The sequence below is a fragment of the Arachis hypogaea genome, chromosome 10 (assembly GCF_003086295.3).
Source record: "Arachis hypogaea cultivar Tifrunner chromosome 10, arahy.Tifrunner.gnm2.J5K5, whole genome shotgun sequence".
Classification (NCBI taxonomy): domain Eukaryota; kingdom Viridiplantae; phylum Streptophyta; class Magnoliopsida; order Fabales; family Fabaceae; genus Arachis; species Arachis hypogaea.
Window position 1 is genome coordinate 68,309,747 of NC_092045.1, and position 15,974 is coordinate 68,325,720.

A 15,974-nucleotide genomic window follows, 5' to 3' on the forward strand; every position below is an offset into this window, starting at 1 on the left:
AGCAAGCAGAAAAAGCCAATAGCCCTTAAAACCAAAAGGCAAGGGTAAAAAGGATCCAAGGCTTTGAGCATCAATGGATAGGAGGGCCCAAGGAAATGAAATCTAGGCTTAAGCGGCTAAATCAAGCTGTCCCTAACCATGTGCTTGTGGCATGCAGGTCCAAGTGAAAAGCTTGAGACTGAGTGGTTAAAGTCGTGATCCAAAGCAAAAGAGTGTGCTTAAGAGCTCTGGACACCTCTAACTGGGGACTCTAGCAAAGCTGAGTCACAATCTGAAAAGGTTCACCCAGTTATGTGTCTGTGGCATTTATGTATCCGGTGGTAATACTGGAAAACAAAGTGCTTAGGGCCACGGCCAAGACTCATAAAAGTAGCTGTGTTCAAGAATCAACATACTTAACTAGGAAAATCAATAACACTATCCGAAATTCTAAGTTCCTAGAGAAGCCAATCATTCTAAACTTCAAAGGAAAAAGTGAGATGCCAAAACTGTTCAGAAGCAAAAGGCTACAAGTCCCGCTCATCTAATTAGAATTAATATTCATTGATATTTTGGAATTTATAGTATATTCTCTTCTTTTTATCCTATTTGATTTTCCGTTGCTTGGGGACAAGCAACAATTTAAGTTTGGTGTTGTGATGAGCAGATAATTTATACGCTTTTTGGCATTGTTTTTAGGTAGTTTTTAGTAAGTTCAAGCTACTTTTAGGGATGTTTTCATTAGATTTTATGATAAATTCACATTTCTAGACTTTACTATGAGTTTGTGTGTTTTTTTGTGATTTCAGGTAATTTCTGGCTGAAATTGAGGGACTTGAGCAAAACTCTGAAAAAGGCTGACAAAAGGACTGCTGATGCTGTTGGAATCTGACCTCCCTGCACTCAAAATGGATTTTCTGGAGCTACAGAACTCCAAATGGCGCGCTCTCAACGGCGTTGGAACATAGACATCTAGAGCTTGCCAGCAATATATAATAGTCCATACTTTATTCGGGAATTGACGACGTAAAGTGGCGCTCAACGCCAAGTACATACTGCTGTCTAGAGTTAAACGCCAGAAGCACGTCACGACCCGGAGTTGAACGCCCAAAACACGTTACAACTTGGTGTTCAACTCCAAGAGGAGCCTCAGCTCATGGATAGATCAAGCTCAGCCCAAGCACACACCAAGTGGGCCCCGGAAGTGGATTTATGCATCAATTACTTACTCATGTAAACCCTAGTAGCTAGTCTAGTATAAATAGGATAAGTTACTATTGTATAAGACATCTTTGGTCTCAGTTTTGTTTTATTCTTCATCTTAGGAGGCTATTGATCACGTTTTAGGGGGCTGGCCATTCGGCCATGCCTGAACCTTTCACTTATGTATTTTCAACGGTGGAGTTTCTACACACCATAGATTAAGGGTGTGGAGCTCTGCTGTACCTCAAGTTTCAATACAATTACTATTATCTTCTATTCAATTCTCTTTTATTCTTATTCCAAGATATACGTTGCACTTCAACTTGATGAATGTGATGATCCGTGACACTCATCATCATTCTCACCTATGAACGCACGTGACTGACAACCACTTCCGTTCTACCTTAGGCCGGGCGCATATCTCTTAGATTCCCCAACAGAATCTTCGTGGTATAAGCTAGATAGATGGCGGCATTCATGGGAATCCGGAAAGTCTAACCTTGTCTGTGGTATTCCGAGTAGGATTCTGGAATTGAATGACTGTGATGAGCTTCAAACTCCTGAAGGCTGGGCGTTAGTGACAGACGCAAAAGAATCAATGGTTTCTATTCCAACCTGATTGAGAACCGACAGATGATTAGCCGTGCTGTGACAGAGCATTTGGACCATTTTCACTGAGAGGATGGGATGTAGCCATTGTCAAGGGTGATGCCTCCAGACGATTAGCCATGCAGTGACAGCGCATAGGACCATTTTCCCGAGAGGATGAAAAGTAACCATTGATGATGGTGATGCCCTACATACAGCTTGCCATGGAAAGGAGTAAGAAGGATTGGATGAATGTAATAAGAAAGTAGAGATTCAAGAGGAGCACAGCAGCTCCATACGCCTATCTGAAATTCCTACTATTGATTTACACAAGTATTTCTATCTTATTTTATTTTCTGTTTATTATTAATTTTTGAAATCCATAACCATTTAATCTGCCTAACTGAGATTTACAAGGTGACCATAGCTTGCTTCATACCAACAATCTCTGTGGGATCGACCCTTACTCACGTAAGGTATTACTTGGATGACCCAGTACACGTGCTGGTTAAGTTGAACGGAGTTGTGTCCACACATAGCCAAGAGCCACAATAATGATTCCATACAATAACAAAGAGTACTACATTGATGTGATCACAATTTCGTCCACCAGTGTTTCCATAGGATTCTCCCATATAATTCACCTCTTCCATTGCAAGATTCTCAGGGTCATAGGTTCTCCTTCAGAGGAGGCTTCTTTAGCACTATCGGATACAGCTTGCAATCCAGTCAGATTCTGAGAAATCATATTGACTTGTTGAGTCAATATCTTGTTCTGAGCTAATATGGCATTCAGAGTATCAATCTCAAGAACTCCTTTCTTCTGAGTCATCAGGATTTCTTTTTCAGAAGTGTACATGAACTGATTATTTGCAACCATCTCAATGAGTTCCTGGGCTTCTGCAGGGATTTTCAGATGAAGAGATCCACCAGAAAAATGGTCCAATGACATCTTAGACAATTCAGACAGATCATCATAGAATATGCATATGATGCTCCATTTTAGAAGCATGTCAGTAGAACACCTTTTGGTTAATTGCTTTTATCTTTCCCAAGCTTCATAGAGGGATTCACCTTCCTTCTGTTTGAAGGATTGGACTTCCACTCTAAGCTTGCTCATCTTTTGAGGTGGAAAGAATTTGGTCAAAAAAGCATTGACCAACTTGTCCCAAGAGTTCAGGCTTTCTCTAGGTTGTGAGTCCAACCATGTTCTAGCTCTGTCTCTTACAGCAAAAGGGAAAAAGCATAAGTCTGTAAACCTTGGGATCAACCCCATTGGTCTTAACAGTATCACAGATTTGAAAGAATTCAGCTAAGAACTGATGAGGATCTTCCAATGGAAGTCCATAAAACTTACAATTCTGCTGTATTAGAGAAACTAATTGAGGCTTAAGCTCAAAGTTGTTTGCTCCAATGGCAGAAATTGATATGCTTCTTCCATAGACGTTGGAAGTTGGTGCAGTATAGTCACCAAGCATCTTCCTTACATCTCTAGCATTGTTGTTGGGTTCGGCTGCCATGTCTGCTTCTTTTTCAAAATTCTCTGTAAGATCCTCTCCGGAGTGTTGTGTTTTAGCTTCTCTTAGCTTCTTCTTCAGAGTCCTTTCAGGTTCAGGATCAGCTTCAACAAGAATGTTTTTATCCCTATTTCAGCTCATATGAAAAAGAAAAGAACAAAAGGGAGTAGTGGAATCCTCTATGTCACAGTATAGAGATTCCTTGATGTGTTAGAAGAAAAGAAGAATAGAGGAATGAGGTAGAGAGAATGAGAAGAATTCGAACACAGAGGGAGAGAGAGGGTTCGAATTATAAGTAGAAGAGAAGTGTTAGCAAATAAATAGAAAGAGATGGGAGAGAGAGTATTCAAAAACTAAAACTAAAAAGATTTAAAAAACGATTTTAAAACTAAAAAGATTTTTAATTATCTAATTTTTTAGTTTTAATTAAAAAGATTTTTGAAAAAGTTATTAGTGATTTTCGAAAATTAGAAGTGGAAAGGTGGTTAGGTGGTTTTGAAAAAGATAAGAAATAGAAATTTGTTGAAAAAGATTTGAAAATAAATTTTGAAAAGAAGGGGTAAGAAGTTAGAAAGAGATTTTGAAATCAAAATTTTTAAAACAATATATGATTTGAAAAAGATTTGACTGGAAAAGATATGATTTGAAAAAGATATGATTGAAAAGATATGATTGAAAAAGATTTGATTTTAAAAAGATATGATTGAAAAGATATGATTGAAAAAGATTCGATTTTTAAAATTGATGACTTGACTAACAAGAAATTAAAAGATATGATTCTAGAATTTAAAGATTGATCCTTTCATAACAAGAAAATAACAAACTTGAAATTTTTGAATCAAAACATTAATTATTAGCAAGGATTTTTGAAAATGTGATATGAAAAAGATACGATTCTAAAATTATGAATTAAAACATGAAAAATTGAAAAAATTTGAATTGAAAATGAAATTACTTCCCTTGTGTCATCCTGGCATTAAACGCCCAGAATGATATCCAGTCTGGCGTTTAACGCCCGTGTGGCTGCCTCTTTGGGCGTTTAACGCCCAGCTAGATACCCTGGCTAGCGTTAAATGCCAGTAATCCTTCCTTACTGGGCATTTTTCCAAACGCCCAGAATGCTGCCCATTCTAGCGTTAAACGTCTAGAATGCTACCCATTCTGGCGTTTAACGCCCAGAATGGTACCTTTACTGACGTTAAACGCCCAGAATGATAGCCATTCTGGCGTTTAACACCCAAATTGCCTCTTTACTGTCGTTTTAACGCCAGTGAGCTCTTTTTCTCTGTGATTCTTCTGCCTTATATTCTGAACCTTCATTTCTCTGTATTATTTACTTGAGAATATATTTTTTTATTTTTGAATTTTTAATGAAGAGAGAGAAAAACAAGAAAATGAAATAAAACTTAAAAATGCAAGATCAAAACAAGTGATATATGCAAGGACACTTTGAATGTCAAGATGACCACCAAGAACACTTTGAAGATCATGATGAACATTAAGGACATATTTTTGAAAAATTTTAAGAAAAGAAAGACATGCAAGACACCAAACTTAGAAATTTTGAATGATCAAACACTATGATTTTGAAAATACATATGAAAAACAACATAAAACACAAAACAGGAAAATCATAAGATCAAACAAAGGAAATCATAAAAAACCACTCGAAGATCATAGAAGAACACAATGCATGAATTTTTTCAAAAACTTAGGAAAATTAAAAACATGAAATTGAAACCAAACTTAGGATTTGACACTAGACTTAAACAAGAAACACAATATTTTTTTGGTTTTTATGATTTTTTTAAATTTTTTTTGTCTTTTTCGAAAATAAAAAGCTTAAACATAAAATAAAATTACCCAATCTAAGCAACAAGATGAACCATCAGTTGTCTAAACTTGAACAATCCCTGGCAACAGTGCCAAAAACTTGGTGCACGAAATTGTTATTACACTTTTCACAACTCCGCACAACTAACCAGCAAGTGCAATGGGTCGTCCAAGCAATACCTTACGTGAGTAAAGGTCGATCCCAAAGAGATTGACGGCTTGAAGCAAGTGATGAGCGGATAATTTATACGCTTTTTGGCATTGTTTTTAGTATGTTTTTAGTATGTTTTAGTTAGTTTTTACTATATTTTTATTAGTTTTTAGTTAAAATTCACTTTTCTAGACTTTACTATGAGTTTGTGTATTTTTCTGTGATTTCAAGTATGTTCTGGCTGAAATTGAGGGACTTGAGCAAAAATCTGATTCAGAGACTAAAAAGGACTGCATATGCTGTTGGATTCTGACCTCCCTGCACTCGAAGTGGATTTTTTGGAGCTACAGAAGCCCAATTGGCGCGCTCTCAACGGCGTTGGAAAGTATACATCCTGGGCTTTCCAGCAATGTATAATAGTCCATACTTTGCCCAAGATTTGATGGCCCAAACCGGCGTTCCAAATCAGCTCAAAACTGCCCGGCGTTAAACGCCAGAACTGGCACAAGAATGGGAGTTAAACGCCCAAACTGGCACAAAAGCTGGCGTTTAACTCCAAGAAGAGTCTCTACACGAAAATGCTTCAATGCTCAGCCCAAGCACACACCAAGTGGGCCCGGAAGTGGATTTTTATGTCATTTACTCATCTCTGTAAACCCTAGGCTACTAGTTCTCTATAAGTAGGACCTTTTACTATTGTATTTTCATCTTTGGACATCTAGTTCTTAGATCAGATCTTTGGATCATTTTTAGATCTTTGGATCATTTTAGATCTTTTGATCACGTTTGGGGGCTGGCCTCTCGGCCATGCCTAGACCTTGTTCTTATGTATTTTCAACGGTGGAGTTTCTACACACCATAGATTAAGGTGTGGAGCTCTGCTGTACCTCGAGTATTAATGCAATTACTATTGTTCTTCTATTCAATTCAACTTGTTCTTGTTCTAAGATATCACTTGTTCTTCAACTTGATGAATGTGATGATCCGTGACACTCATTATCATTCTCACCTATGAACGTGTGACTGTCAATCACCTCCGTTTTACCTTAGATTGGGTGGATATCTCTTGGATTCTTTAACCGGAATCTTCGTGGTATAAGCTAGAATTGATGACTGCATTCAAGAGAATCCGGAAGGTCTAAACCTTGTCTGTGGTATTCTGAGTAGGATTCAATGATTGAATGACTGTGACGAGCTTCAAACTCGCGATTGTGGGGCGTTAGTGGCAGACGCAAAAGAATCACTGGATTCTATTCCGACATGATCGAGAACCGACAGCTGAATAGCCGTGCCGTGACAGGGTGCGTTGAACATTTTCACTGAGAGGACGGGATTGTAGCCACTGACAATGGTGATGCCCAACATACAGCTTGCCATGGAAAGGAGTAAGAAGGATTGGATGAAGACAGTAGGAAAGCAGAGAGACGGAAGGGACAAAGCATCTCCATTCGCTTATCTGAAGTTCTCACCAATGAATTACATAAGTATCTCTATCTTTATTTTATGCTTTATTCGTATATCATCCATAACCATTTGAGTTTGCCTGACTAAGATTTACAAGGTGACCATAGCTTGCTTCATACCAACAATCTCTGTGGGATCGACCCTTACCCGCGTAAGGTTTATTACTTGGACGACCCAGTGCACTTGCTGGTTAGTTGTGCGAAGTTGTGATAAATAGTTGAGATTCCAATTGAGCGTACCATGTTGATGGCGCCATTGATGATCACAATTTCGTGCACCAAGTTTTTGGCGCCGTTGCCGGGGATTGTTCGAGTTTGGACAACTGACGGTTCATCTTGTTGTTTAGATTAGGTATTTTTCTTCAGAGTTCTTTAGAATGAATTCTAGTGTTTCAAGGTGATGTTCTTATCATCACCAAAGCTGATTGATTCTCATCAATTTAGCTCTTGAATGCAATGTCCTGCTGAAGCTTGACTAGCCATGTCTAATTTCTTTAGACTGAAGCTTTAGACTAACATTGCATGATTCCTGGAATTCTCATTAAGAATTTTGATATTTTTATTTTTCCTCTTCACTTAATTTTCGAAAAATCCAAAAAAATTACAAAATCATAAAAACCAAAAATATTTTATGTTTCTTATTGAGACACTAGTCTCATGTTAAGTTTGGTGTCAATTGCATGTTTCTGTTCTTCTTGCATTCATCCATGTGTCTTAAGTGATCTTCAAGATGTTCTTGATGATTTCATTACTCTGATCTTTAAATTCGCTTGACTTGAGTGTTTTGTGTTTCTCATATGCATTCTCATTTTGTTAGTGTCAGTAGTATACAAACTACTAAGTTTGGTGTCTTGCATGCATTGTTATTTGATTTTAGTTGCATTTTGATTATTCCTCATTATTAAAAATCCAAAAATATTTTTAATGTGTGTCTTTTCAAGTCAATAATACAGAGAATTGAAGATTCAGAACATACAGCAGAGGAACTACACAGAAAAAGCTGGGCGTTCAAAACGCCCAGTGAGGAAGGCAAACTGGCGTTTAAACGCCAGCCAGGGTAGTGTTTTGGGCGTTAAACGCCAGAATGTGCACCATTCTGGGCGTTTAACGCCAGGATGACACAAGAGGGAAGATTCTGTTTTCAATTCAAATTTTTTTTTCAAGTTTTCAATATTTTTCAAAATCAAATCTTTTTCAAATCATATCTTTTCAATCAAATCTTTTTCAAAATCAATTTCTCTCCATTTTCAAAAATACTTGCTAACAATTAGTGATTTGATTCAACAATTCAAGTATGTTGCCTTTTCTGTTGAGAAAGGTTTAATGTTTGAATCATATCTTTTCTTGTTAGCCAAGTTATTAATTTTTAAAATCAAATCTTTTTAAAATATTTTTCAAATCATATCTTCTTAAATCACATCTTTTACAAAATAGTTTTCAATCATATCTTTTTAATTTCTTATTTCAAAATCTTTTTCAAAAATCACTTGATTTCTTTTCCACTCTTATTTTCGAAAATTTCTTCCCCTCTTCTCACATCTTTCTATTTATGGACTAACACTACTCCTCAATGCACAATTCGAACTCCATCTTTCATTGATAAGTTCGAATTCTTCTACTTCTGCCTTCTATTTTTCTTTTCCTCTGACACCTCAAGGAATCTCTATACTGTGACGTAGAGGATTCCATATTTTCTTGTTTTCTTTTCTTTCATATGAGCAGGAGCAAGGACAAAAGCATTCTTGTTGAGGCTGACCCTGAACCTGAAACGACCTTGAAGCGAAAGCTAAGAGAAGCTAAGGCACAACTCTCTGTAGAGGACCTAACAGAAATCTTCAAAGAAGAAGATATGGCAGCCGAAAATAACAATAATGCCAACAATGCAAGGAAGGTGCTGGGTGACTTTACTGCACCTACTCCCGACTTCTATGGGAGAAGCATCTCTATCCCTGCCATTGGAGCAAACAACTTTGAGCTTAAGCCTCAATTAGTTTCTCTAATGCAACAGAATTGCAAGTTTCATGGACTTCCATTGGAAGATCCTCATCAGTTTTTAGCTGAATTCTTGCAAATCTGTGACACTGTCAAGACTAATGGGGTTGACCCTGAGGTCTACATACTTATGCTATTCCCTTTTGCTGTAAGAGACAGAGCTAGAATATGGTTGGACTCACAACCTAAAGAAAGCCTGAACTCTTGGGAAAAACTAGTCAATGCCTTCTTGGCAAAGTTCTTTCCACCTCAAAAATTGAGTAAGCTTAGAGTGGAAGTCCAAACCTTCAGACAGAAGGAAGGAGAATCCCTCTATGAAGCTTGGGAAAGATACAAAACAATTAATCAGAAAGTGTCCCTCTGACATGCTTTCTGAATGGAGCATCATAGGTATTTTCTATGATGGTCTGTCTGAACTGTCCAAGATGTCTTTGGATAGCTCTGCTGGAGGATCTCTTCATCTGAAGAAGATTCCTACAGAAGCTCAAGAACTAATTGAAATGGTTGCAAATAACCAATTCATGTACACTTCTGAAAGGAATCCTATGAACAATGGGGCTAATCAGAAGAAAGGAGTTCTTGAGATTGATACTCTAAATGCCATATTGGCTCAGAACAAAATATTGACTCAGCAAGTCAATATGATTTCTCAAAGTCTGTCTGGAATGCAAAATGCACCAGGCAGTACTAAGGACGCTTCATCTGAAGAAGAAGCTTATGATCCTGAGAACCGTTCAATGGAAGAGGTGAATTACATGGGAGAACCCTATGGAAACACCTATAATCCTTCATGGAGAAATCATCCAAATCGTTCATGGAAGGATCAACAGAGACCTCAACAAGGTTTCAACAACAATAATGGTGGAAGAAATAGGTTTAGCAATGGCAAGCCTTTTCCATCATCTTCTTAGCAACAGACAGAGAGTTCTAAGCAGAACAACTCTGACTTAGCAACCATGGTCTCTGATCTAATCAAAACCACTCAAAGTTTCATGACTGAAACAAGGTCCTCCATTAGAAACTTGGAGGCACAAGTGGGTCAGCTAAGCAAGAAAATTACTGAACTCCCTCCTAGTACTCTTCCAAGCAATACAGAAGAAAATCCAAAAGGAGAGTGCAAGGCCATCAACATGGCCGAATTTGGAGAGGAGGGAGAGGCAGTGAACACCACTGAGGAAGAACTCAATGGACGTCCACTGGACTTTAATGAGTTCCCTAATGAGGAACCATGGGAATCTGAGGCTACCACTGAGACCATAGAGATTCCATTGAATTTACTTCTGCCATTCATGAGCTCTGATGAGTATTCTTCCTCTGAAGAGGATGAGTATGTCACTGAAGAGCAAGTTGCTAAATACCTTGGAGCAATCATGAAGCTCAATGACAAGTTATTTGGTAATGAGACTTGGGAGGATGAACCCCATTTGCTCACCAAAGAACTGGATGACTTGTCTAGGCAGAAATTACCTCAAAAGAGACAAGATCCTAGGAAGTTCTCAATACCTTGTGCCATAGGCACCATGACCTTCAAGAAGGCCTTGTGTTACCTAGGGTCAAGTGTAAACCTCATGCCTCTCTCTGTAATGGAGAAGCTAGGGATCTTTGAGGTGCAAGCTGCAAAAATCTCACTAGAGATGGCAGACAATTCAAGAAAACAAGCTTATGGACTTGTAGAGGATGTTCTGGTAAAAGTTGAAGACCATTACATCCCTGCTGATTTCATAGTCCTAGAGACTGGGAAGTGCATGGATGAATCCATCATCCTTGGCAGACCCTTCCTAGCCACAGCAAAGGCTGTGATTGATGTGGACAGACGAGAATTGATCATTCAAGTGAATGAAGAATCCTTTGTGTTTAAGGCTCAAGGATATCCCTCTGTCACCATGGAGAGGAAGCATGATGAGATTCTCTCAAAACAGAGTCAAACAGAGCCCCCACAGTCAAACTCTAAGTTTGGTGTTGGGAGGCCACAACCAACTTCTAAGTTTGGTGTTGAACCCCCACATTCAAACTCTAAGTTTGGTGTTGGGAGGTTCCAACATTGCTCTGAGTATCTGTGAGGCTCCATGAGAGCCCACTGTCAAGCTAATGACATTAAAGAAGCGCTTGTTGGGAGGCAACCCAATCTTATTATATTTATCTATCCTCTTTTGTTATTTTATGTTTTCTGTAGGTTGATGATCATGAGAAGTCACAAAATCAATTGAAAAAGCAAAAACAGAAAGAAAAATAGAAAGAAAAACAGCACATCCTGGAGGAGAACTTGCTTGCGTTTAAACGCCAGTAAGGCTAGCAAATAAGCGTTTAACGCCCAGTCTGGCACCATTCTGGGCGTTTAACGCCAGAAAGGGGCACCAGACTGGCGTTAAACGCCAGGAAAGGCCAAGAAGTTGGCGTTAAACGCCAGAAATGGGCACCAGCCCGGCGTTTAACGCCAGAATTGGCACAGGGAGCAATTTTGCTCGCCACTTGGTGCAGGGATGACTTTTCCTTGACACCTCAGGATCTGTGGACCACACAGGATCCCCACCTACCCCACCACTCTCTCTCTTCTTCACCCATTCACCAATCACCTCAACACCTCTTCCCCAAAAACCCTTCACCTATCAAATCCCATCTTTCTCTTCACCACTCACATCCATCCTTCATAAAACCCCACCTACCTCACCATTCAAATTCAAACCACTTTCCCACCCAAACCCACCTCCCATAGCCGAACCCTACCCCTCTCTTCACTCCTATATAAACCCCTCTTCACTCCTTCATTTTCACACAACCTAAACACTCTTTCTCCCCCTTTGGCCGAACCACAAAGCCATTTCCATCTCCTTCATTTCTTCTTCTTCTACTCTCTTCTTTCTTCTTTTGCTCGAGGACGAGCAAACCTTTTAAGTTTGGTGTGGTAAAAGCATTGCTTTTTTACTTTTCCATAACCACTTATGGCATCCAAGGCCGGAGAAACCTCTAGAAAGAGGAAAGGGAAGGCAAAATCTTTCACCTCCGAGTCATGGGAGATGGAGAGAATAATCTCAAGGGTGCATCAAGACCACTTCTATGAAGTTGTGGCCTTGAAGAAGGTGATCTCCGAGGTCCCTTTCAAACTCAAAAAGAGTGAATATCCAGAGATCTGACATGAGATCCGAAGAAGAGGTTGGGAAGTTCTTACCAACCCCATTCAACAAGTCGGAATCTTAATGGTTCAAGAGTTCTATGCCAATGCATGGATCACCAAGAACCATGATCAAAGTGTGAATCCGGACCCAAAGAATTGGCTTACTATGGTTCGGGGGAAATACTTGGATTTTAGTCCGGAAAATGTAAGGTTGGCATTCAACTTGCCCATGATGCAAGGAGATGAACACCCTTACACTAGAAGGGTCAACTTTGATCAAAGGTTGGACCAAGTCCTCACAGTCATTTGTGAAGAGGGCGCCCAATGGAAGAGAGATTCAAGAGGAAAGTCAGTTCAATTGAGAAGGCATGACCTCAAGCCTGTGGCTAGGGGATGGTTGGAGTTTATCCAACGCTCAATCATTCCCACTAGCAACCGGTCCGAAGTTACTATAGACCGGGCTATCATGATTCATAGCATCATGATTGGACAAGAAATTGAAGTTCATGAGGTTATATCCCAAGAACTTTATAAAGTGGCAGACAAGTCCTCTACCTTGGCAAGGTTAGCCTTTCCTCATCTCATTTGTCACCTCTGTTATTCAATTGGAGTTGACATAGAGGGAGACATCCCCATTGATGAGGACAAACCCATTACTAAGAAGAGGATGGAGCAAACAAGAGACCCCTCTCATCATCAAATCCCTGAGATGCCTCAAGGGATGCCCTTTCCTCCACAAAACTATTGGGAGCAACTGAACACCTCCCTAGGAGAATTGAGTTCCAACATGGGACAACTAAGGGTGGAGCACCAAGAACACTCCATCCTCCTCCATGAAATTAGAGAAGATCAAAGAATCATGAGAGAGGAGCAACAAAGACAAGGAAGAGACATTGAGGAGCTCAAGCACTCCATAAGATCTTCAAGAGGAAGAACAAGCCGCCATCACTAAGGTGGACCCGTTCTTTAATTTTCTTGTTCTTTATTTTCTGTTTTTCGAAAAAAATCATGCTTATGTTTATCTATGTTTGTGTCTTGTATCTTAGTGTCTTAGTGTATCCTATGAATCATACCTTTCTTGAATGAAAAATGTTCTTAATTGAAAAAGAGAAGAATTGCATGAATTTTAAATTTTATAACAGATTAATTATTTTGATGTGGTGGCAATACTTTTGTTTTCTGAATGTATGCTTAAACAGTGCATATGTCTTTTGAATTTGTGGTTCATGAATGTTGGCTCTTGAAAGAATGATGAAAAAGGAGAAATGTTACTGAGGATCTGAAAAATCATAAAAATGATTATTGAAGCAAGAAAAAGCATTGAATACAAAAAAAAAGAGAGAAGGAGAAAAACGAAAAAAGGGAGAAAAGAAAATGAAAAAAAAAAGAGAGAACAAGAAAGAAATAAAGTTCTGATCCAAGGCAAAAAGAGTGTGCTTAAGAACCCTGGACACCTCTAATTGGGGACTCTAGCAAAGCTGAGTCACAATCTGAAAAGGTTCACCCAATTATGTGTCTGTGGCATGTATGTATCCGGTGGTAATACTGGAAGACAGAGTGCTTTGGGCCACGGCCAAGACTCAATAAGTAGCTGTGTTCAAGAATCATCATACTTAACTAGGAGAATTAATGACACTATCTGGATTCTGAGTTCCTAAAGAAGCCAATCACTCTGAATTTCAAAGGATAGAGTGAGATGCCAAAACTGCTCAGAGGCAAAAAGCTAAAAGTCCCGCTCATCTAATTAATACTGATCTTCATAGATGTTTTTGGAATTCATTGCATATTCTCTTCTTTTTATCTTATTTGATTTTCAGTTGCTTGAGGACAAGCAACAATTTAAGTTTGGTGTTGTGATGAGCGGATAATTTATACGCTTTTTGGCATTGTTTTTAGTATGTTTTAGTTAGTTTTTAGTATATTTTTATTAGTTTTTAGTTAAAATTCACTTTTCGGGACTTTACTATGAGTTTGTGTGTTTTTCTGTGATTTCAGGTATTTTCTAGCTGAAATTGAGGGACTTGAGCAAAAATCTGATTCAGAGACTAAAAAGGACTGCAGATGCTGTTGGATTCTGACCTCCCTGCACTCGAAGTGGATTTTCTGGAGCTACAGAAGCCCAATTGGCGCGCTCTCAACGGCGTTGGAAAGTATACATCCTGGGCTTTCCAGCAATGTATAATAGTCCATACTTTTCCCAAGATTTGATGGCCCAAACCGGCGTTCCAAATCAGCTCAAAACTGCCCGGCGTTAAACGCCGGAACTGGCACAAGAATGGGAGTTAAACGCCCAAACTGGCACAAAAGCTGGCGTTTAACTCCAAGAAGAGTCTCTACACGAAAATGCTTCAATGCTCAGCCCAAGCACACACCAAGTGGGCCCGGAAGTGGATTTTTATGTCATTTACTCATCTCTGTAAACCCTAGGCTACTAGTTCTCTATAAGTAGGACCTTTTACTATTGTATTTTCATCTTTGGACATCTAGTTCTTAGATCAGATCTTTGGATCATTTTTAGATCTTTGGATCATTTTAGATCTTTTGATCACGTTTGGGGGCTGGCCTCTCGGCCATGCCTAGACCTTGTTCTTATGTATTTTCAACGGTAGAGTTTCTACACACCATAGATTAGGGTGTGGAGCTCTCCTGTACCTCGAGTATTAATGCAATTACTATTGTTCTTTTATTCAATTCAACTTGTTCTTGTTCTAAGATATCACTTGTTCTTCAACTTGATGAATGTGATGATCCGTGACACTCATCATCATTCTCACCTATGAACGTGTGACTGTCAATCACCTCCGTTCTACCTTCGATTGGGTGGATATCTCTTGGATTCTTTAACCGAAATCTTCGTGGTATAAGCTAGAATTGATGACTGCATTCAAGAGAATCCGGAAGGTCTAAACCTTGTCTGTGGTATTTTGAGAAGGATTCAATGATTGAATGACTGTGACGAGCTTCAAACTCGCGATTGTGGGGCGTTAGTGGCAGACGCAAAAGAATCACTGGATTCTATTCCGACATGATCGAGAACCGACAGCTGAATAGCCGTGCCGTGACAGGGTGCGTTGAACATTTTCACTGAGAGGACGGGATTGTAGCCACTGACAACGGTAATGCCCAACATACAGCTTGCCATGGAAAGGAGTAAGAAGGATTGGATGAAGACAGTAGGAAAGCAGAGAGACGGAAGGGACAAAGCATCTCCATTCGCTTATCTGAAGTTCTCACCAATGAATTATATAAGTATCTCTATCTTTATTTTATGCTTTATTCGTATATCATCCATAACCATTTGAGTTTGCCTGACTAAGATTTACAAGGTGACCATAGCTTGCTTCATACTAACAATCTCTGTGGGATCGACCCTTACCCGCGTAAGGTTTATTACTTGGACGACCCAGTACACTTGCTAGTTAGTTGTGCGAAGTTGTGATAAATAGTTGAGATTCCAATTGAGCGTACCATGTTGATGGTGCCATTGATGATAACAATTTCTTGCACCAGCAAGCTATGGTCATCTTGTAAATCTCAAGCTTTGGCCTGACTGAGATTTACAAGGAGACCATAGCTTGCTTCAAGCCGACAATCTCCATGGGATCGACCCTTACTCATGTAAGGTATTACTTGGACGACCCAGTGCACTTGCTGGTTAGTTGTCCGGAGTTGTGACGAAGTGTGATTCACATTTCAGAGCACCAAGTCTATTGGCGCCATAGTGATGATCACAATTTCGTGCACCAGGCATGTGGATCTTGGTTAAGCGAGTAACGAAGATAGTGGGTGATTGTCACGGGTCACCCCCTTCATTCTGACCTAACTGAATTAAGTACAAGAGTATATCATGGAGAAGAAATAGGCAAGAATTGAAAGAAAAATAATAGTACTTGTATTAATTCATGAGGAACTGCAAAGCTCCTCACCTTAATCTATGTGGTGTAAAAACTCCACCGTAGAAAATACATAAGAGAAGAAGGTCTAGGAATGGCTGAATGGCCAGCCTCCCAAAAGTGATCCAAAGATCAAAAGATGATCCAAAAGATTCTAAATACAATAGTCAAAAATGCTATTTATACTAAACTAGTTACTAGGATTTACAGAAAATGAGTAGATAGTGCAGAAATCCACTTCTA